We start from the raw sequence: 25207 nt of genomic DNA, 5'->3' as shown, positions 1-25207 counted from the left end.
TTTGCTTTAGAAATTCTTCCGTTACCATTGCATTAATGGATTTGAACAAAGTGTGTCTGAAGGAAGTTGTAGGGAGGAAGGAAAAGGCAGTCCAGTCTCTGGAGATAAACCCTCAGGAAGGACAGCTTATTACAAAATCGAAGAGTCCAGGTTTGTAGACAGAGACATTTAGAGTTTCTGTTGTGACAATGAGAAGAGGAAGAAGAGGACTGCAATTCTACCAAAGCAAGCATGGGGCCAGGCCTGTGACGCTGCGTGTCACAAGAGGCTGAGCTAGAGGGAACAGATAATGGAGTTTCACATCTGTACTTTGATCCCAGCTAATTTAAATGGCACTTAGATATGGGATAACAAAAAGAGGAAGTGAAATCTACCAAACTAACAAACTTAGTTCTAACCTTGGGAATCCCTTAGTACATTGGGGTAACCATACTTCCTGGGTATGGGTGTTAGCGGGAGTGGTAACCCACATTCTCCCTCTCTCTTCCTCTCATGTTTCTCTTCCTCTCTCCATCTCTCTTTTTCGTTCTCTTTCATTTATTTTTATTAGGTAGACATTAAATACTCTTTATGCTACTCATAGGTAAATTATAACAATACAGATGCTCATAAACCCACCATCCCATTAAATATAGAGTATATTGCATAATTTTTAGTTTCTTGTGTGCTTACCTCCATAGAGGTAACAGCTGTAAGAATCACGTTTACCATTCTCATGCTTTTCTTTATAGCTTTCCCACATGTTCATAACCCTAAACACTAAGTTCTAAACTATGTTTATTTCAACATTTTTAAATTTTATGTAGTGAAATCATGCTGTATGCCTTCTTCTACAGTTTCCTCTTTTCTCTCCAACTTATATTCTTAAAATGCATTTTTGTTGTTGCTTGTTACTATTTTATCTTCATTGTTAGATGGAATTGTGTTGTGGTAGATATTTGGGTTGCTTCTAGTTTTGTTTTGTTTGTTTGCTATTACAAATAGAGTTTCTGGGAGTACTTTGGTACATATTTCTTGGTTCATATATAGAAAAGTTTCTCTAGGGTAGGAGTGCAATTGTTTTGCCACACGTAGGATAAATACATCTTCAACTTTAGATACAGCCAAATTGTTTCCAAAGTGACAATATAGCCTGACACTCCCACCTGCAGTGCATAAATGTTTGGTGTTCCACATACTTGATAACACTTGACATTCTCAGTCTTTACAATTTCCAGTCAGGTAAATATGAAATGATATCCCACTGTGGACTTTTTCTGAATAGTAATGAGGTTGAATATCCTTTATATATTCATTGATCCTTGAGATTTTCTTTTCTCTGAAGTGTCTTTTAACTCTTTTCCTCAATTTTCCACAGAGTTTCTCGCCTTTTTCAATTTGCGTTGCAAGAGATCTCTGCCATGGAAATGTATTTGCTGTAAATATCTTCTCCCAGGCTGTGATTTTTATTTTTACTCTCTTTGCAGCATTGTTTGGTGAACAGACATTCTAGAATTTAATGCAGTCAAATTTATCGACAATTTTATGTACTTTTCTTGGTTAATAAATCCCTCTATATCGTAAATATGTAAAGATATTTCTTCATATTATTTCCTAAGTCTTACAGTCTTTCTTTAGTATACTTTTTATTTTGGAATAATTTTAGGTTTACAGAAAGGTTTCAGCAATAGTACAGAGTTCCCATATATTCTTCCCTCAGTTCCATCCTTTGTTAGCATCTTGCATTACAATAGTACACTTGTCAAAACCAAGAAACTAGGCTTCCCTGGTGGTGCAGTGGTTGAGAGTCCGTCTGGCGATGCAGTGAACACGGGTTCGTGTCCTGGTTCGGAAAGATCCCACATGACGCGGAGCGGCTGGGCCCGTGAGCCATGGCCACTGAGCCTGCGTGTCCGGAGCCTGTGCTCCGCCACGTGAGGGGCCGCAGCGGTGAGAAGCCCGTGTACCGCAAAAAAAAAAAAAAAGAAAAAAAGTCTAAGAAACCAACATTAGTACATTGCTGTTAATTGAACTCCAATTTTATTTGGGTTTCACCAGTTTTTCACCTTTCTATTCCAGGATCCAGTCCTGGGTAAGATTGCATTTCTTTGTCACTTCTGCTAATTTGTGACAATTTCTCAGTCTTTTCTTTTTCTTGACCTTCACAATCTTAAGGAGTACTGCCCAGGTAACTGTAGAAAGTCCTTGAATCTAAATTTTCAGATGTTTTTTCTCATGATCAGAGTGGGGTTAAGGGTGTTTTGAAAAAAAATACTACATAAGTGGTATTCTCATCCCAGAATATCAAGGGGTGCATGATATCTACAAGACATCACTGGGAATGTTAACGTTAATCTTCTGTAAGAAAGATTTGTCTCCTCTTCCCAATATATTTATTTATGCAACCATTTATCTTTATTCATGTATATATTTATGTACATTTAGTATATATTCATGTATATTTATTTTGTACTTTGGTTTAGTCTTGCAGTTTTTCATTTACATTTAAGTCTTTTGTCTACTTGGAATTGGTATTTCAATGGTGTGAGGTAAGGGACCAGTTTTATTCTTTTATATACAGATAACTAATTGTCTCAGCAGCTCAATAGAAAAATTCATCCCTCACCCTCCCACATACACATACTTATCTGCAATGCCAGTCTATTCATAAAAAGGTTATGTTTAAAAAAATATTGTCAATCTAACATTTAAAAAATTATTTGATTTAGTTTTGGTAGATTGAATTTTTTTAATTTGAATTTTTTTGTGATCTTTGTCTATTTGGTATGTTGTGTATTCCTTGTGATGTTAAAAACAGTTTATAGCATGCATCAATTAAAAATCTTTTAAGAATAGTTGGAACTTCTTTAAAAGCCAAAGCAAAACATTCAAGGTAATAGTAACAACGGTTGATTAGATGCTTACTGTAGGCCCTATACTAAAGATTTACCTACAATCTTTCATGTTGTTCTCACATCATTTTTGCAATATAGGTGCTTTCCAGATTGCACAGATGAGAAAACTGAGGTTCACAGAGGACAAGTAATGTACTCCAAGTCACAGCTAATCAGTGGTAAAGCCAGATTCAAAGCTGGTTTTGACTTCAAAGTTTACAGTTGACTTCTTCCAGTAAGGACTCTGCTTGCTTTACAACTTAATCTTTTTGACTCAAACCAATTTTCATTGAATCCTTAGTGTAAACACTCCAAGAAACATTTACTATTAAGGTAAGTTGTGCTATATCTGCCTCAGCTAATACTGGTTAGGAACAATAGTAGTTTCAAACTGAAATGTATGCATAATTTCAAAACCAAACAAACTCAATTGTTTATGGAAATATTAACTTGTGCTTGAGAGAGAAAACGTGACCACTTATAAATGAAACTATTAGAAAGAATCAAATTTACAAACCTACTTAAGCTATTAAGATTATTTTTAGGGAAAGCAATAAACCAAGAGAAACCAGCAAGTTCACCTTGCTATTAAAACCATGGAGAATTAAGGTAAGACTGGAAAAAGAAGATTGGAAACTAATTTATAAGAGTAATTTAACATCTTCAAGGTAATAAGAAATATGTAATCCTTTGAGAGATGTTTGATTTTAAAATTTGCTGTGCAGAGCACATTTTATTTTAAAAGGAGCCATAAAATTTTTAGGTAAAGTGACATAATTCCTGGCCAAGGATCTGTGCTGCTGATAAATCCCATAAATAGCAAAAATCTGATTGGAAATCCAAATTCTCATAGAAAATAGGGACATGCAGAAAAAAATTGAAATGTGGTTACTGAAAATGGACCTAGATAGTATTACTCAGTGAAATAAGTCAGATGGAGAAAGACAAATGCAGTATGGTATCACTGATATCTAGAATCTAAAAAGTAATACAAATGAATGTATATGCAAAACAGGAACAGACTCACAGATACAGAAAAAAAACCTGTGGTTACCAAAGGGGAGAGGGAAAGGGAGAGGGACAAATTAGGGTATGGGATTAATCGATACAAACTACTATGTATGAAATAGATAAGCAAAAAAGATATACTGTATAGCACAGGGAATTATAGCCATTATCTTGTAATAACCTATAATGGAGTATAATCTGCAAAATTACTGAAACACTATGCTGTATACCTAAAACTAACATAATATTGTAAATCAATTATACTTCAATTAAAAAAAAAAAAGAGTATTAGAAGGCATTGGCTTCCAAAAGAAACCAGAGTAGACAGGGTTAGAACATTCTGCCAATAGGTAGCTGCTCTTAGGAATCACTTTCCTCAATTGTTCAGGAAACACTGCAATGCCTTTCTTCTGGACAGCCATATTCTTTCCCCAAAGTTTTGTGTTATGCAGATTTAGGCAGATTATGCATCTTTGTAAACTAACAAACCACTTTCACTGGTTTAGGATTTTGTGCCTTGTATGTTTATTTCTATAATTTTTTTCTTTTCAGGCTATTAACTAAACCATACAGATGTTAAAAATTATATATTTTTAAAATTTCAACATAAAATTTAGAATTGTTACACAAACTTCAGCAAATTGTCAAACTAAGGATGCTAAAATCGCAGATAGTAAGATGTTACTGTATCCACCCTTATCCCCAAAGTCATATGAAATTTTTTGAAAAAGCATGGTGTGAACATATTTTCAACATACGGAGTAATACAGTTTATTTATAAAAACTAATGCATTTGAAACCTAGCATCACCATGATGCATTCACAGGAAGGGAATAATAATTAAAGATCAGAAAAACATGTATTAGGTCTGAACTTTGTATTAATAACTATATTTTTCCAATTCATGTTTTTACTTTTGGCTACTAAGTAGACAAGTTTCAGTGTTACAAATGTTATATCAAAAAGCATTATCATTCTATTACATAAGTGGTTCTTGCATTTGTTTTTGAACACATGGCTACTGCATTTTATTAACTAATTAAAGAATGTATACTCTTTAATTAGACCTTTAAAAATAGTTTGTTACCCAAAATGCCTCCTATGTTAAAAAAGAATATTGGTCTTAATTTCTTATGATGCACGTACATTTATATTTCTTTGTTTAATACTATTTCTGTGACTTCCCTTTACGTCCCCTTTAAAACCCTTCCCTTGTCACATCCTAGCCAAGAACAAAAAAGGCCACACATAACATTGCGGTCTATAATTTTGGTTAAAAATGATGAAGTTAAAAAAAGTTTCTAACTTCTCTGAGAGTTGAGTTATAAGGGAAAATATAATCTAGAAAAAAATAAAATAAAATTACAGGTGTGGATTAAAAAAAAAAAAAGTCTTTTAAGAAATTACCCAGATGGTGATGTCATTAAATCAAGTAGAAAGAAAATTATCTCAAATGCTTTGGGAAGATTGTTCCCTGGGGCAGTTCTTATAAATGAAGGGTCCTTATAAATGAAAGAGGGAAGCAGGTGTGTCAAAGTCAGAGAAGTTGTGACCATCGAAACAGAAGTCTGTGCTGTACTGTTGGCTTTGAAGATGGAGCAAAGAGCCATGAGCCTGGGAAAGCCCTAAGCTGGAAAAGTTAAGGAATCAGATTCTCCTGAAAAAAAAAAAAAAAATGCAGCCGTGTGGATATCTTGATTTTAGCCCAGTGAGACTCATGTCAGATGTCTATTCTGTACAAATGTAAGATAATAAATTTGTGTTAAGTTGCTGTGTTTGTGGTAATTTGTTACAGCAACCACAGGAAACTAGTATAAAGGACACAGGCATGCATTTCACAGAAATAAGTAATTTTTTTAAAAAGCAGAGCCCTATGATATAAGAAAAAGTGAGCTATAAAGATTTCTAGGGAAATAATTACAGTTCTCTTCAAGCCAGAGCATCAGAGAATGCTTTTACTGTTTGGTTCTACAAATATCAATTACAAATGCTCACTTACTTACACTCAGTTTCAGATTATGCAAAAGGTTTAAATATCTTTGGTTCCATTTTACAGTGAAATTCATCTTAGCAGAAAAAAAAAAAAAAGAATCCATGCCTTCAAACATTTACTGTGCAGCTACACATATGCTAAACCTTGAGGATAGAAACATAAATAAGACAGTGGCTGTTATTCCCTTATTTTGAGGCATACAATCTAGTATAGGGTTTTTCTCTTTGACCATGACCTATAGTAGAAAATAGATTTTCTATTGCTACTCACTTTATACACCTATGACTGAACCAAAGGCTGATATACTCTAATATTTTTTATTCTCTTCTGTGTATTTTATTCAAAAATGCTACATAGAAACTATTAAATTGATTTTATAACCTTCTAATGGGTTTGAAAAACACTAGTTTTGTAAGCTAGACGTAGAAATAGTTGAACATGTCCTATGCTATAACAGAGAGGAAAATGACAACCATGGTAACTGCAAGAAAAACAGTATTAGTTAACATCTGAATGCTTCCTATATTCGTTGCTCTAAGATCATTTTAACATTTGTAGTACCTTAAACAGGTAATCATACTTCAGACGTAGCAGTATAAAAACTTCAAATATCATTTTGGAAGTCTATACCAGAGTTTTTAGTTCATAAGACATATTAAGGATGACTTTTTAAAATAGTAAAATGAGTTGTGTTTGAGTTGTGTGATTGATACAAAGAGGCAACAAGCACCAATACCCACGGATGAAGATGGAGTCAGGATATGGCAAGAATGGCTGCAGCTAATATCTTTGGAGCAGCCTGGGAGGTCCACGGCTCCCTTTGGCAATGCACCTTCGTTTCAGAGGGGACACTTTTGCTTGACCCAAACCAGAAGTTTCGCTAATCTGCTTTCAGAACATCTTAGCCTTGATACCACAAGCTTAGAAGCACAGTTTATGTGACTGTGCTGGCTTGTTAGAAAACGTTAGACAGGCCTCAATCTAAAGCTTGTTTTCATAACATACCGTGAGGTAGCAAAGTTATGTGATCGTCAGCCAACACCTCCCTCTAATCACTGGGAGCTGTCAATATTTGCCCAAAGAACCTGATAATTGTTAAACGGTCAACTTGGCTTCTTTTAGTTCCCCAACAGACTTTACACTGTGTTCCAAGGAACTTGTAGCAACTTATCACTTAGCCTGTGTGTCTCAGAAAGAGGTATGCTGTAAGAAACACTTACATGGAGTTTAGTTTTCTGCATTTTCAACAAGCACCCTTGCCATTCCATAAGCACTGCAGTTTGAGAACACTGGCTGAAAGTGGGGGAACGATGTCAAGAGTGCAGCAGTGATCCCATCAGATCTGCTGCAGGCTTATCTCCTTTCTCCCTCCCCAGCCCCATACTTGGAAGTGGAAGGCAAGGTGTCCTGATCATTGCTCTGAAAACTATAGCATTTTCCATTTCACCACACCTGGAATTCTTCTCCTTGACTATTGTTTTCCTCTTAGCCTATGACCTAAAATTTCTCCTGACTCTGGTAGTATCATAAGGACTGAGAGTAGAGAACGGGCATAAAAGGGCTTAGAAATATTACTATCATTCCTTCGTTATTTATTATTTTAAATCTTGCATCTTATGAGAAAGGATAGAAGGCAACATCAACAGTACTGAAAACATGATGTTTAATATATCTTTTCTTCCCTCTCCCCTCTCATTCCTCAGATTCCCTTCTGTGATGACTACAATTAGCTTCCTGCATAACAGCCCTTATCTCTGTCCCTCCCCAATCCTCACTGAATGCCTAAGTGATTGTGCATTTTTCTGCAAGAGTCCTGGAACTTTTAGAGTGGATACAAAAGAGCAACTGAAAATAATTGTATCACATCTATCTTAGAGGTCTGAGGTATCCAAAAAGGAAAAGACAGAGAAAGAGTGAAAATGTGTGGACAAAGAATGTTGTCTGCCGTTTCAGTAAACAATCAATGTTGCCCACCATCAAGCCATGAGACATTGTGCCCACTCCTGAAAGCGCACCCTAAGGGGAATTCAGGATGGAGAAAAACAGGAGACTGTCCCTGGATAGTTAGAATTCACGTCAAAGGGATAATTTCAATGAGCCCAGACTCTTGCATCTTCCCATACATAGAAAAGCGCTAAAATCATTAACTTGGGATGTCTGGTTTTGGTGATTAGCAGTAATTCTTTTGATGTTTGACTACGTGGTGGCTTTTTGGCTTTTGTTTTTTGTTTTTGTCAGCAAAACTTGGATATATCCTTGTTCCTCCCTTACCTCTTTGGAACAGTTCTTCAGAGCTATCTGAGAGGCTGTCTTCTCAGCTATAGTCCTCAGTAAGTTCCCTGAATAAAACATAATTCTCAACTTTCAGGCTGTGCATTTTTTGTTTTTGTTCTGTTTTTGTTTTTTTTCAGTTGACAGAGGAAGGAAGAAAGGGAAGAAGGGAAGGAGGGAAGAAGAAGGGAGGGAGGAAAGGAAAAAAAGTGTCCTTGGGTCCCTGGAGAATAAAATGAATCCTTCCCACAATGATGAATAAAAATTAAAAATAAAGAAACAAAGCTTTACGATTCAAGTTTGCTCACTTAAGTTACTCCTGAAAAAATTCTTCTCTCCTAATTTCAGTTTTTAGCATAATGTCTGAATCATGTGAACATCATTAGTTATTTTTAATGGAGACTGGATTATCAGAAATGTTTAAATCTAATACCTCCCTCCTACATATGGCACGGAGATGCTTTTTCTCCTTCTGTGAGTTGTATATGCTTAGGACACACAGAGATTTCAATAATAATAATAGCTACATTTATGTAGAAAGACAATTTTATGATACTGCTTTAAAATATTTCAAATTTCAGTTTCTAAAATCTCCATATTGCTTACTTCCAATTCTTCTAAGAAGCCTTCCCTCATCCCTGGTTTTTGTTTGGAGGTGCCCCCTAGTTAAAGAGATTCTCTCTTAGAGCCCTCATGATAATTATCTCTTTCTCTGCTTAGAACAAAATCAGGTACACAGTAGGTGTTTAATAATTGCTGGATAGAAGAACAAATGAATTATTGCCACTGCATAGCTTATTTTTCCTCTCTAGTCTGACTAAGTGATTTTCCTTCCTTTTTGACATTAAGGCATTTTTACAGAAATGGAAAAACATTATTTAATGTGAAAAGCCACTATTATGGTCTATTATAATCTTCACCCCAAAATAGAAAGGAACAATTTGTCTTTCCATCTAGTGTCTAAATTGTGGGTAGTAAGTTTCAGTTTCTAAATGTAATTGCTGTGCAGATCCTATTCATTTTGTTCTTCTTGGATGACTCTGAAGCATTCCTCTAGCCTTCTACCTCTGAGTTTTGTTTTAAGAACACTCTTGTCAGTTGAGATTAAGATAACATTTCTAAGTGAACACAAAAGCTGAGAAAGAATTCCAGTCATGCTGCCTGAGGAACCAGCTGTGCTGTTCCTTTTATTTTCTCTCTGTTCTTCTCCAGACGGAGTGAAGCTGTGCCTCCAAACACCTGAGAGTCAACAGGTAAAATTGTTGGTGAGTAAGAGGTTGTAAAACATCCCCTGAAATACACAACAAAGGCAAAGCGTTGCAATCAAGGATAGCCTTCTGTCATTCTATTAAATATTCTAAAAAAACTGATTTTTCAAATAAGTATTTCAGGGTGTAGGAAAGACTTCTGCCATACTTCTCAGTTTCTGTCCATTTTCTTCTGATTTAACGGACATCCAGAAAGGTGGATCAAATCAGGGTGTAGTTTTCACTAAAATGTCTAGAATTTTCTTGACTCTAAAATAACCAGAGGTCTTTTTAAAAATAGTTATATGAAATATTCATTTCATTCTGGATTCCTTTGTCCCCAGGCCTACTTTTTTCTGAAGTGACTTCAAATTTAACTTGAGATCTGCCCATAAAGAAAATTCTTTCATTTAACGAATATTTGTGGGTGTGCAATGTGGTAGTAACTGTTACAAAGAGTGGAGAACAAGGCAGAGAAGGTACCTGCCTTTCACGATACTTTCATCCTCATGAATTTGGCCTGAAATATCATAGCCCACAATTTTGAACAAGTTGCTTCCCAAATTCTGCACTATATTTTCCCAGTGTTTCCCAAATTCTTTCTCTCAGAAAGGAATAAGACAACTTCATAAAGAACCACCTGGGATGTTTTAAAAAGTTTAGATTCTCAGCCTGTAAGGCCCAGAGATTCTGTTTCGATAAGACTGACCCAAATATTTCTATTTTAAAATATTTTCGTATATTTTGAAAAAGTTTTAAAATGTGTTTTAAAAATTCTTCTAAAAGGTGTGCTTTGGGGACTTCCCTGGTGGTGCAACGGTTATGAATCCTCCTGCCAATGCAGGGGACATGAGTTCGAGCCCTAGTCGGGGAAGATCCCACATGCCGCAGAGCAGCTAAACCCGTGAGCCACAACTACTGAGCCTGCGCTTTAGAGCCCGTGAGCCACAACGACTGAAGCCTATGTGCTTAGAGTCCGTGAGCCACAATTACTGAAGCCGCACGCCTAGAGCCCGTGCTCCGCAGCAAGAGAAGCCACTGCAATGAGAAGCCCGCGCACCGCAACAAAGAGTAGTCCCCGCTCGCCACACCTAGAGAATGCCTGCTCGCCGCAATGAAGACCCAACACAGTCAAAAATAAATAAATAGGGCTTCCCTGGTGGCGCAGTGGTTGAGAGTCCGCCTACCGATGCAGAGGACACGGGTTCGTGCCCCGGTCTGGGAGGATCCCACATGCCGCGTAGAAGCTGGGCCCGTGAGCCATGGCCGCTGAGCCTGAGCGACCGGAGCCTGTGCTCCGCAACGGGAGAGGCCACAACAGTGAGAGGCCCGCGTACCGCAAAATAAATAAATAAGTAAGTAAAATGTGTGTTTTTTGGGGGGAGGAGGCAACATAGGAAAAGCAGAAAAATTTTGTAATATCTGAAAATTGGGGTGACAGAATAGTTAAAAAGCAATTTTATTATTGATTTGGTAAGCACATTAAGTCACATTTGGAAGAAAATTATCAAAGACAACTGAACCCAGTGCAACAATGACCTGATAAAGAATAATGGCTAATCCCCCCAAATACTTGACCATTGAGCTCTCTTTCAACTCATGCAGTGCAAACTTAAAATAAAACACACAAATTAGTAAGAATTGTATAAGACTTGTAAACATAAAATGAATGTACACCTGTTTTTTTCTAGCTAGATGCTATAACATAGCATCTATCTGGTCTTTAGTAGTTTCCACAGGACCACAAAGAATATTTTGTATATGAATAAGCACTATAAAAACTCTTATTACTGTGTAATCACGTGGTAATATATTTCGTGCATTGACAGAGCCAGAAGCTAGGATTAAATCTGAGTGGTTTTGTTTTCTCCTTAAAATAGTACACATTCTTCAAAAGGGATCTATAACTACATCTTTGTAATCTGAGGTAGAAATTTACCTAACAAATACAATCTATTATTGCTTAAAAGAATTTGAATGATAACATCTGGTGCTTGGCACATTTTACTTTCCAGAATTTCCTTTACTGAAAATTCAGATTTGAGGATTCTTCTCAGAAATCTTCACATTTCTAAAGACAATGAATAAAAGAGTTATTTTGTATTATCTTCTTCTTGCCAACTGTCTAAATTTTCACCTATTTTTTCCTTCATTTTAGATTTGACACAGCCATTGCCAAATTAATAAAAATACCTCTTATGTTTACCCAGAAATACAAGATCTGTCTCCTAAAGTAAAGGAAATAAAAACAAAAGTAAGTAAATGGAACCCAATTAAACTTAAAAGCTTTTGTACAGCAAAGAACACCATCGACAAAGTGAAAAGACAACCTACTGAATGGGAGAAAATATTTGCAAATAATATGACCGATACGGGATTAATATCCAACATATATAAACAGCTCATACAAGTCAACATTAAAACAAACAACCCAATGAAAAAATGGGCATGAGAACTGGACACACATTTTTCCAAAGAGAAAACGCAAATGGCCAACAGGCACATGAAAAGATGCTCAACATTGCTAATCATTAGAAAAATGCAAATCAAAACCACAGATATCACCTCACACCTGTCAGAATGGTTATCATCAAAAAGAGCACAAATAACAAAAGTTGCCGAGGATGTGGAGAAAAGGGAACCCTTTACAATGTTGATAGGAATGTAAATTGGTTCAGCCACCGTGGAAAACAGCATGGAGGTTTGTCAAAAAACTAAAACTAGAACTACCACATGACCCAGCAATTCTACTTCTGGGTATATATCCAAAAAAACAAAAACACTAATTTGAAAAGACACATTCACCCCAATGTTCATAGCAGCATTATCTACAATTGCCAAGATATGGAAGCAGCCTAAGTGTCCATCAAAAGACAAATGGATAAAGAAGATATGATATACATATACATTGGAATACTACTCAGCCATAAAAAATGAATGAAATTCTGTCATTTGCAGCAGCATGGCTGGGCCTGGAGGGCATTATGCTAAGTGAAATAAGTCAGACAGAGAAAGACAAATATTATATAATATCACTTATATGTGGAATCTAAAAAATACAAGAAACTAGTGAATATAACAAAAAATAAGCAGACTCACAGATATAGAGAACAAACTAGTGGTTACCAGTGGGACAGGAGGGGCAATATAGAGGTGGGGGGAGTAGGAGGTACAAACTATTGGGTATAAGATAGGTTCAAGGATGTATTGTCCAACATGGGGAATATAGTCAATATATATATATTTTTCAATAGTACAGAGGTTGAGAAACACTGTTTTATTTATTTTTGATTTTTAAAAAATTTTTATTGGAGAATAATTGCTTTACAATGTTGTGTTAGTTTCTACTGTACAGCAAAGTGAATCAGCTATATTTATACCTATATCCCCTCTTTTTTGGTTTTCCTTCCCATTTAGGTCACCACAGAGCACTAAGTAGAGTTCCCTGTGCTATACAATAGGTTCTCACTAGTTATCTATTTTATACATAGTATCAATAGTGTATATAGTTACTATTTTGTAACAATTGTAAATAAAACGTAGCCTTTAAAATTGTATATATAAATATATAAAAAAAGAATAAAAACAACAAAAAACAAAATGAACTAAAAAAGTATGTATGGGGACCTCCCTTGTGGTCCACTGGTAAAGACTCTGCCTTCCAGTGCAGGGGATGCGGGTTTGTGCCCTGGTCAGGGAACTAAGATCCCACGAGCTTCGGGCCAACTAAGCCCATGCACCAAAACTAGTGAGCTCGCGCACCTCAACTAGAGAGCCTGTGTGCTGCAAACTACAGAGTCCATGCGCTCTGGAGCCCACATGCCACAACTAGAGAGCTCACGTACCCTGGATCCTGTGTGCTACTAGAGAGAGAAAACCCGCATGCCACAACTAGAGAGAGGCCTGGGTCTCAATGAAAGGTCCCGCATGCCTCAGTGAAGATCCCGTGTGCTGAAATTGAGACCCGATGCAGCCAAAAAAATAAATAAATAAAATAAATAGATAAATAAAATAAAAACGTATGTATGCTGGGACAATAAAAATGTTCTTAAATTGGATTGTGATGATAGTTGCACCACTTGGTGAAAATATTAAAAGCACCGAATTGTATACTTTAAAAGGGTGAATTTTATGGTATATAAATTATATGTCAATAAAGCTGTTTGGAAGTGTTTATTAGGTTTATTTTAATTGCTAAAAGTGTTTGCTAACCTTTTGGTGGCACATTTGTGGAGAAAAAAAGGGAAACAACTAGAGAAGTAGATTTCCCCATCTTCTCTCCCTCTATTTCTTTTTTACTTTTTTAAAGACAAAGTATCATCATGTAGTAATCCTCTTCCACAAGCAAGGAGTACTTCTTGTAAGCTTGGAAATTTTAGTTAAGATGGATATCATAGGTAGGTATAACAACAAAACATGTCTGAAAACAATGGCTATACATTTTACTTATTTATAATGTGTTTTCTTGGAAGGCTACATGCTGTATCTTTGTAGGTATTCAAGTGGAGTTTCCATTACATTTGTAGAGGATGCTTGAGAAGACATAACCACACAGAGTGTGAAATTGGGCTTAAGGACTTTTAAAAGGCCCATATAATTCTGAATTAAGACCTCCAATACATGGAGAGTGAGCCTTACTAGAACATTTTGCCAAAAATTTACCATTTAAAACATATTAAAAGAAGTACATTTCTAAAGCAATTCTCTCTTATTCATACACAATTTAATAAATGTTATCACTGGTGTTGTTGTCCCCTCCCTATGGTAGTCATGACTTTTTGGTGAAAACAAAGACCAATCTGGGTCTAAGAGATTATTGATCCCGTGAGTCATGCCAGTGTCATGGCAACATGGGATGCTATACTTTAAGTCCATCTCAAAGAAGTGAGTTTTTATAAACCTTAACTAGGCTAAGGACTTCCCCAACATGCAAATTCTTTAATGAATCCCTGCTTGGTTGTTCCTCTTCTGGTCACTTAAGTAACTCGTGTCCCATAAGTAGTTATAGTGTTCTCAGGGAGACTGAAAAAGTTGGTATTGGTATTTATCTTTGAGAATCCCATTTGATGACTTCCTGAGTTCTTGCTGTGCCAGGTACGCATCATCATCAGTATTTGAAAACTTCCAGTCATATCAAGACACTCTCAAAGTCTAAGTATCTTGAACATTGCATGGAGCCATTCACATCCTCCCAAAAATGTGACATCAACGCTAAGCTAGGATTGCATAGATTCTAAAAACCGCAATGAAGAATACTTATCTCTAGTACAAAACTAGACCTGACACATGAAAGGCAACTATAAAACATTCTGAAGTCAAAGGATTGGCCAGAAGCAATAATTAGTCAAAGACTCATCACCTAGAGAAATAAGAAGGGAGAAACTTCCAGACTAAAGTGGTGACGTTAAGCTTATTCACTCTCTTCCTGGACTTCTTAGCTTGAACATTTAATATAGGTTCCCAGATCTTTTTAATTATCCCTCATCTAAGGCTTCCTCATAGTAGAACATTTCTCTACATGCAGAGTGCTCTAGCAACTCTCAGACTAAGATGTCAAGAGACTTCTTTTTTCTTTCTTTCTTTTCTTTTATTTGTTTGTTTGGTTTTTTCTTTTTTTTTTGGAGTAAAATGATATAAAAACTTTCTATTACCAGAAGCGTTGTATTCACGAAGAATTCTCTCTCAAGAGTAAGCTGATACTTTCATCTCATTATTTGGCTGGCTGGAAATAAGGATGGTTTTAAAATACAGAAGGAATTTGCTTCAAAGCCTACAGATATCATCACAAAATGTGTTCCTTAAAATGAAATATTCGTAATTTGACTCGATAAACTATTGTATACTGGAATAAAAATATTAAGAAGTGTAGAAAAATATGAAGTGCTTTGCATGTACTTGCATAAGAAAGCAGCCAATAAATGTTGCTATTATTAGTAGAATCTACTAGTAGCCAATATTGTTACTATTAGCAGAAAATGGACAGAGATGAGGATGTATTTTCTAGTTTTGCCTATACCAATACCTAAATATTTGGGTGTTTGCTTGATTTGATGTTTGCTTGATTTCAGCCTCTGTAACAAAGAAAATATGATTTTAATGAAAAAAAGTAAATCTATGAGTGGTTAGGAAGAGAATCATCACATCTAGAATGGCACAAATCTTCTCTCAACATGTCATAAAGACATTTTACCACCTGGTGAAATTCCTGCATTGCATGAAAAAGTTTTTGAGATAGAAATAAACATTTTGAAGGCTAAAAATAGTTTTCATAAGCCATCTTTAGATGGTGAAACTCAAATCTGCTCAGAGTTACCTTCTCAAATGGAAGATTTCAGTAAATTATAAACCCTGAGTAATCAGAAATACAAAATATAAATTTTGGAAGGGGCAGAAATGGCACAAATATCACTATCTCATTCTACAAAACAAGAATATGTTAAAGAGTTCTCTACACGAGACATTAAGAACCACTATCATGGAAACAAAGGCATTTTATAAAGTCCAAATCTTGTTCCCAATATTCATTTTATTTTTAATTATTTTACTATTTGTTTATTTTTTTAATACATTTAAAAATTTTCTATTTTATTTCTTTTTTCTTTTTTTTTTTTTTTTTTGCGGTACGTGGGCCTCTCACTGTTGTGGCCTCTCCCGCCATGGAGCACAGGCTCCGGACGTGTAGGCCCAGCGGCCACGGCTCACGGGCCCAGCCGCTCCGCGGCATGTGGTATCCTCCTGGACCGGGAGACGAACCCGTATCCCCTGCATCGGCAGGCGGACTCTCAACCAATGCGCCACCAGGGAAGCCCTGTTTATTTTTAAAATGTGGTAAAATATGCACAATGTAAAATTTACCGTTTTAACCACTTTTAAGTGTAGTTTAGTGCATTAAATTCACTTTTTTGTGAATCATCACCACCATCCATCTCAAACACTTTTTTCATCTTACAAAACTGAAACTTTGTACCCACTAAAAAATCACTCCCCATTCACCCCTCCTGGCCCTGGCATCCACCATTCTACTTTCTGTCTCTTTGAGTTTGACTATTTTAGGTACCTCATATTTGTGGTATCATACAGTATTTATTCTTTTGTTACTGGCTTATTTCACTTAACATAATGCCTTCGAGGGTAATCCATGTTGTAGCATGTGTCAGAATTTTCTCCTTTTTAAGGCTGAATAATATTCCCTTGTATGTATATACCACATATTGTCTCTCCATTCATCTGTCCATAGGCACTTAAGTTGCTTTCACATTTTGGCTGTTGTGAATAATGCTAATATGAAGGTGGGTGTACAAATATCTGTTCAAGTCCCTGCTTTCATTCCCTTTGGGTATAGATATACCAAGAAATGGAACTTTGGAACATAGCAATTCTACATTAAATTTTCTGAGGAACCACCATACTATTTTCCACAGCATCTGACTCATTCTATATACCCCTGACAATGTACAAGGTTCCAATTTCCCCACATCCTTGTCAACACTTATTATTTTCTGTTGTTGTTTTCTTTTAATAATAACTATCCTAACTGAATGGTACAACACTATGGTTTTGATTTGCATTTCCTTAGTAATTAGTGAAGTTGAGCATCTTTTTATGTGTTTATTGAGAGTTTTTATATCTTTTTTTGAGGAATGTAGATTCAAGTTCTTTGCCCATTTTTTAAACTGGGTTGTTTGGTTTTCCTGTTGTTGAGTTTTCTTTATATATTCTGGATATTAACGCCTTAACAGATATGTGATTTGCAGATGTTTTCTCCCATTCCATGGGTTGTTTTTTCACTCTACTGATAGTGTGCTTTAATGCACAGAAGTTTTTAATTTTTATGCAGTCTAATTTACCTGTTTTTTATTTTCTTGATTGAATATTTATTTTAACAGAATGATATACAGTTGAATTGGTCATGGTTATAATCAGTTATACTCAGGACAGAGTTTTCCACATAGACTAGACGAAAGTAAGCACATTTTGATTGCAAACTCTGTCATCCATACATTCTGCAGAATTGGTACACACTTTCAACTGATTATAAGTATTTTTTATTATTTTTGTAATTTTTTCCATTTGATTCCTACTTGCATTTTCAAATAAAATGACTACTTTATCTGAAATCTTAATTTAGGTCAAGAAACAGATTCTGAAACAGATTTATTTTTAGTTGCTATTATTCATACTTCTTGGATGTACTGTATCTGAATTCCTAGAAATTTACCTCTGAACCTGGACAGTGTTCAAATCCATTTGTTTTATAGTCACTTTACGTCTAGTCATGTGTTGCTTAAATACAGGAGAGGTGCTGAAGTGTTCTGGAGCTGTACCCTGTCTTTTGGAATTCCAGATTTTTAGGAAAAAAGACAATTTCAAAAACAGTATGGAGGTTCCTCAAACAACTAAAAAGAGAACTGCCATATGATCCAGCAGTTCCATTCCTGGGTATATATCTGAAAAAGAAAAAAACACTAATTGGAAAAGATATATGCACCCCTCCCCCCGTTCATAGCAGCACTATTTACAATAGCCAAGATATGGAAGCAACCCAGGGTCCATCAACAGATGACTGGATAAAGAAGATTTTATATATATATATAGAGAGAGAGACGATGGAATATTATTACTCAACCATAAAAAGAATGAATTTCTGCCATTTGCAGCAAAATCAATGGACCTAAAGAATATTATGCTAAGTGAAATAAGTCAGACAAAGACAAATACTATATGATATCTCATATGTGGAATCTAAAAAGTAAAACAAGTAAGTGTATATAGCAAAACAGAAACAGACTCAGTTATAGAAAACAGTCTAGTGGTTACCAGTGGCAAGAGGAAAGGAGGGAGGGACAATATAGGGGTATGGGATTAAGAGATACAAATTACTACAAATTACTCTGTATAAAATAGATAAGCAGCAAGGATATATTAGGCAGCACAGGGAATTATAGCCATTATTTTGTAATAACTTTTAATGGAGTATAACTTATAAAAATACTGAATACTATGCTATACACCTGAAGCTAATATAATATTGAAAATCAACTATACCTCAATAAAAAAAGAGACAGTTTCAAAGACCTCATGATAGTTTGAGTCTATTGCATTGTGCTTTAATTATTTTTAGATAAAGATTTAATCAGACTTAATCAAATACCTGGTCCAATGGATGAAGTTGAACAGCTCCCCCTATCTCTCTCTCTCTCTCTCTCTCTCTCTCTCTCTCTCTCACACACACACACACACACACACACACACACACACACACACACACAAACCACTCAGTGAAGAAGGTGGAAATAATCCTGTACTTTTAGGTAACTGGCTATCTGCAGATCTTCCACATTGGTAGATTTCAAGAATGCAATGGAGTAAGTAAATTATGAGGTTGTCTCATTTTCTACTTGGGTCGGTCGCTTCTAAGACTTTTGATTTAAAATACCTAATGTTTGCCATTGTTTAAATCAGAGTTAGGGCTATGAGTAGGCTCCATATACTAATATATTGCATGTAAGAGTTTTAAAAAATGTATATTTTTAGGAAAAGTCCATATGAGAAAAAATAAATAGCATGTTTACAAATTGGCTGAGGACTAGTTGGTAGGATTTTAGGAGTTCTAGGTAGGAGCTTCAGTCCAGATATATGGAGACATTTAATTATTGTTTGTAATTTAAATAAATTATTTAAAAAATATACCCAGGCCTTTGAGTCTGAAAGGATTTTGGTGTTCCAGCAATCCCTGTTGAAAGCTAAAGCACACAGAATTGATATCATTATCAGCTGAAATAAACCAGGTGTCAGATATGAGCTCTTGTGGTAAAATAGGGGACTTAGGGGTCAAACGAGTTCCAAGATGGAAGAGAGAGATGTTAAAACAGGATTCAGATCTGCACCTCATGCAACTGTAAATTCAGATAAAGTAGATTTAAAACTAAAAAAGAAAACCTTAAGAAAGTTGCAATAATTAATTTTCAGATATCTGGATTGGAATGGCTCTCTAATACAAAAAGAAAAAGATATTATTACCCAAAAAGATCATTATTCAGAAAAACTACAAGTAAAACTAAAAGGCATACTGAGAAAATAATCACCTCAGACATGAGAGTTGACACTTTTATATGTTGATTTTTTTAAAAACCCAAGAAATTAGGTCTTAAAAATAGCCAATTTACAAAAACATAAATATCATACGCCTCAGACCTTGACCCGGTTATTTAATCACTGGGAAAAATGCACAACTCCAAAATAATAATTTTGTATTGACAATAAGTATTTCAAAAAGCAAACATGTGGGCTTCCCTGGTGGCGCAGTGGTTGAGAGTCCGCCTGCTGATGCAGGGGACACGGGTTCGCGCCCCGGTCCGGGAAGATCCCACATGCCGCCGAGCGGCTGGGCCCGTGAGCGATGGCCGCTGAGCCTGCGTGTCCGGAGCCTGTGCTCCGCAACGGGAGAGGCCACAACAGTGAGAGGCCTGTGTACCGCAAAAAAAAAAAAAAAAAAAAAAAAAAATCAAAAACAAAAAACATGTGACATAAGGGGCCCTACTTCATTCCCTGGGTCATACCATTTTGCCAGTTAGTATAGTCGCTTGGATGAGAGATGGTTATAAAAAGAGTGCCAGCTCATTCCTGAGCCATTTCTCAAAGGTCATTAGGACTGAATTAGTAAACATAAGGTGATTAATGGTGATATGGCTGTGTCATGTTTGTGGCAGTACAAACATACAGCTTGCCTGAAGACCTAGCACCTTAAGTTTTCATTGGGATGTATTCTAAAGGGAACATGTCTCCACATGCTGAATTATTCTGTCAACTGTGAGATAATTCCCAGGGGTTGACTTATTCCCTCAGGGGTGAGGGAAAGAACTTTTTGTTTTCTTTTTTCTATATTCTTTTCCCCAACAACCTGTTTACCTCTGAACAAACCAGGAGAGTTATCAAAATATATGTGTGCATACTTTCTTAACCTCTCCAGTAACCTCATTACAACTTCTTTCCTGCCTCAACTCCACATCCTAACTACAGACCAACCTGTCAGTTTTCTCATGTTTATCTAAATTGCATGTAGTCCACACCCCAGCTATTATCTCTTACTCTAGTAAGTCTAGGTTAATTAATTGTTTTCTTTTTCTAAGGAAAAAGAAAACAACAGTCTTAGCCATAATTTTAATCCTATAGTAAAATGAAACTATAGTTTAGGACTATATATATTTTTCTCACAAATAAGCACAGACTGGAATTTACTTTAGACCACAGTACCTCAGATAGAAGTCAGCAAATGGTGACTTCTTAAGGTTTTCAAACTGCTTCCCACGAATTCTGCTTCATCCAGATATCCACCTTATAATGGAACACCCAATTAAATGAGTCCCCAAGTCTGTATTGGGGTATGATAGTGTGTTTGAAAAGTGGAAGCTGAATCACTGTGCAAAGTTTTCAAAGCACTTGAAATAAACAAGTTGTGAGTCGATGGATACATACACACCTTTTTCACGTAAGAAATGTCTGCTTTATGGGAATGTTTCTGATACTGACATGCAATAATTCAGCAACAGTAAGTGGGCACTAAATATGCAGTGAAGATATTTGCTGCTTTCAATTTTAGCAATCAATAAAATAGAAAATATTTAACGTTGATTTCAACAAACTACAATGCTAACCTGAACTTTAAGTAAACATAGCTTTGTTCCTTATTCATGTGTTAGGTTGACACTTGAAGACTGTTTGTTAGGTAAATTGTCATTATTCTGAGCTAGTGAAGTTTTGAAACTGTTCAGCTTCCTATAGTATGCATATGTGAATAAGCAGTTCTTACCTTTGCAGGATTTATGTAAAACTACAGAGAGAGATCAAATCTAGGATTAGATCTAAGGTTTCATCTTTCTATTAAATTGATATCATCTGTCATTATTAATTTAGATATTATAAATGTTTTGCTTGGCTGTACTACTTAACTTGAAAAAATTGTTTGGTTGTATGTTTGTACTTATGCTATAAAGTATTCTTAGTTTTATTTGTATTTAACATTATATCCAAAGGAATTTAGTAGAAGCATTTTTCAAAAATTGAATCCAAATGTTATTCAAGATTGAGAAAAAATGCTTTTGCAAACAAAAGGATATATTTCCTTTCTTTAATTCTAAAAACTATTAAGAAGAAATTTCAGCTAAGAGAATAAGTAGTCTTGGGAAAAGATGGAAAGAGCCCACACATTCAAGCTGTATTAACACTAGAGTTAGCCAGATAAAATATACATTTTTGAAAATAAACATTTTATTTGGTGGTTTTCCAATATCAAAAAAGTAGATGATATAAGCCAGTGATTCTTTTTTAACCACATATTTTTAAATAAAAAATGTTAACTTCAAATCTGATTTTAGACCAGTACTAAAGTCTTGCATTATAAAATGCAGCCATATGACTGCTATAGCATATTTGTTTCCCAGAAATTTTATTATAAGCAGAAATTCTCACCTGTTTTCCTTGTTTGCCTTTGGTATATGTTTTCAAAATAAATGCCTTGTTAGGATGGTGCAATAGTATGATACTAATATTCTTATTACTAATAACAATACAGCTACTAAAACCGTGTAGTTTTATAGGGTTTAGCAATGTATAAAGTACTTTCTCATATATTAATTTTCACAATGATATTTTGAAGAAGGTCCATCACTCTCAATTTACAAGTGAAGAAAGAGAAGTAAAGAGGCTTATCTCAGATCATGGAGTTAGGGAGTCATTTAACTGAGGAAACTTTAATTTGGCCATTTTTCACAATCACTGCCTCTCCACTCTACCGTGTTGCCCTGGAACCATTCCCCAGCTCTCTCTCTGAGCTTCCTGCCCCCAGTTTCTCTCCTAATCCAGGGCATCCTTTATACAGCTACAAGAATGATCTACTTACAGAAATAAATCTGCTTCTGCATCTCCCCTTCTCATAAAGAGCTCTCCTGTCTCCTCTTTTTTTAAATTGTGGCAAGAAAACTCAACATGAGATCTACCCTTTTAACAAAATTTCAAGAATATAATACAGTATTTTAACTATAGGCGCTGTGTTGTACAGCAGATCTCTAGAACTTAATCATCTTGCATAACTGAAATTTTATACCTGTTGAACAATTCCTCATTTCCCCATCCCCCAACTCCTTCAAACCACCATTCTAATATTTTGACTATTTTAGACATTTCATATAAATGGAATCATGCAGTGCTTGTCCTTCTGTGGCTGGCTTGTTTCACTTAGCATAATGTCCTCCAGGTCCATCCATGGGAGGATGGGAGTGCATCCCATCCCAACATGGGAGTGCAGGTACTCTGCATTTCAAGTCTCTGATTTCAGTTCTTTTGGGTATATACCCAGAAGTGAAATTGCTAGATGATATAGTAGTTCTATTTTAATTTTTTGAGGAATCACCATACTTTTTTCCACAGTGGCTGCATCAGTTTACATTCCCTCCAACAGTGTAAAAGAGTTCCAATTTCTCCACATACTTGCCAGCACTTGTTATTTTCTTTTTTATAGTAGCCATCCTAACAGGTGTGAGGTGATATCACATTGCCATTTTGATTTGCATATCCCTGATGATTAAAGGTGTTGTGGACCTTTTGAAATACTTTGGTCGTCATCTAACATCATATGTCCCCTTTGGAGAAACATCTATTCAAGTTATTTGACCTTTTTTTAAATTTTTTTTTATTTTTGGCAGTGTTGGGTCTTCGTTTCTGTGCGAGGGCTTTCTCTAGTTGTGGCAATCTGGGGCCACTCTTCATCACGGTGCGCGGGCCTCTCACTATCTCGACCTCTCTTGCTGTGGAGCACAGGCTCCAGACGCGCAGGCTCAGTAGTTGTGGCTCATGGGCCCAGTTGCTCCGCAGCATGTGGGATCTTCCCAGACCAGGGCTCGAACCCGTGTCCCCTGTCTTAGCAGGCAGATTCTCAACCACTGCACCACCAGGGAAGCCCCTTTGACCATTTTTTAATGGAGATATTTGTTTTGTTTCGATTTTGCTATTGAGTTGTAGGAGCTCCTTATATATTAATATTTTGGTTATTAACCCCTCATCAGATATGGATTTGCAAATATTTTCTCCTATTCCATAGGTTGCTTTTTCGTTTTGTTGATTGTTTCCTCTGTTGTGCAGAAGATTTTTTTTTTTTTTTTGCGGTACGCGGGCCTCTCACTGTTGTGGCCTCTCCCGTTGCGGAGCACAGGCTCCGGACGCGCAGGCTCAGCGGCCATGGCTCACAGGCCCAGCCGCTCCGCGGCATATGGGATCCTCCCGGACCAGGGCACGAACCCGTGTCCCCTGCATCGGCAGGCGGACTCCCAACCACTGCACCACCAGGGAAGCCCCAGAAGATTTTTAATGTAGTCCCACTTACTTACTTTTTGCTTTTGTTGCCTGTGCTTTTGATGTAATGTCCAAGAAATTGTAGAAGAAAGTTCAATCAAGTTAAGAAGAAAAAAGGGAAGTTTATTTGAGCCAAACTGAGGATTTTATCCAGGAGACAGACTCCCAGAAAGTTCTGAGAACTGTTCCACCTGTTAGAAGTCAAAATAAAGGATTGTACATCAAGATAACATACTGAAGTTTTACATAAAGCTCGTCAAAGATACATAGTCCAGGTAAGCATGTGCAAAGCAAGAAACAAGTCATTATGACCCCCTACAGAGCTGTGAAAGAACACTATTCATTAAAGAATTTACATTACTAGCATCAGAAGAAAGGGAAAAAAATGGAAATTTATGGTTGAGCAGGCACTCACATCTTTAAGGAGCTCTGGTTAGTGTGTAATGCAGACGCACACTGCATATAAGGGAGGGATGGAGGAGGCCCAAAAGGACACAGAGACATAATTGTATGTGTACTTTTTTTGTCCTGCCTTAAAATACAAATTTTATTTCATCAAAATCATTACCAAGACCAATGTTAATGATCTTTCTCCTATGTTTTCTTTTAGGAGGTTTATAGTTTCTGTTCTTCCATTTAAGTCTTTAATCCATTTTCAGTTTACTTTTGTATATGGTGTAAGATAAGGGTCGAAATTTCATTCTTTTGCATATGGGTATTCAGTTTTTCCAGCACCATTTTTTGGAGACTATCTTTTTCCCTTGGTGTATTCCTGTCTGCCTTGTCAAAGATCAGTTGACTGTGTATGTGTGAATTTATTTCTGGACTTACAAAGAGCCTTTATTCTTAATTGATTGTAGGACAGAATGTCATCTGGCTTCACCTATCTCTCTCCATCCTCATCTTGTTGCCCCGCTTCTTTACAATCACTGAACGTTGCATAGGACTAAGGACAGGTAACCCTACAATATCGCAGGTGAGAGGATGATAGGAGATTATAGCTATTGAAGCATAATAGAATTATCAATATTCCTTGAAATCAGTTCCATCCATTGTAATATCTCATGCAGTTCTTTTTATTCTTACCTAAATTCCTGTTTGCTTACTTAAGGTCTACTTTTGGAGAGACTTGCCTTGATTATGACCTAATAATGCTCAGGCATATTAATCATGGTATGCTTAGGCCAAGTTCAGTACACACTACCACTGCTCCTGAATATACCAGGTAGTTTTACTCTTCCATGCCTGGAATATCCTTTCCTCTCCCTTTGCTCAACCAACCTTTCCTTAAATACCAACTGAATATTCTTGTGATATCTGGCTAACTTCCTTAGGCAGGGTTAGTGTCTCTATCCCATGCTCTTGCTAAGAGTTCTGTCCATGCCTCCAGAAAATCTATTATTTCTTCTTATAATGTTTTCATAAAGTTGATAAATATAAAAGAAGAGAAGCAAAATCACCCATGATTC

Source organism: Phocoena phocoena, chromosome 4, assembly GCF_963924675.1.
Source record: "Phocoena phocoena chromosome 4, mPhoPho1.1, whole genome shotgun sequence".
NCBI classification, from domain to species: Eukaryota; Metazoa; Chordata; class Mammalia; order Artiodactyla; family Phocoenidae; genus Phocoena; species Phocoena phocoena.
This window is presented reverse-complemented; position numbering follows the sequence as displayed.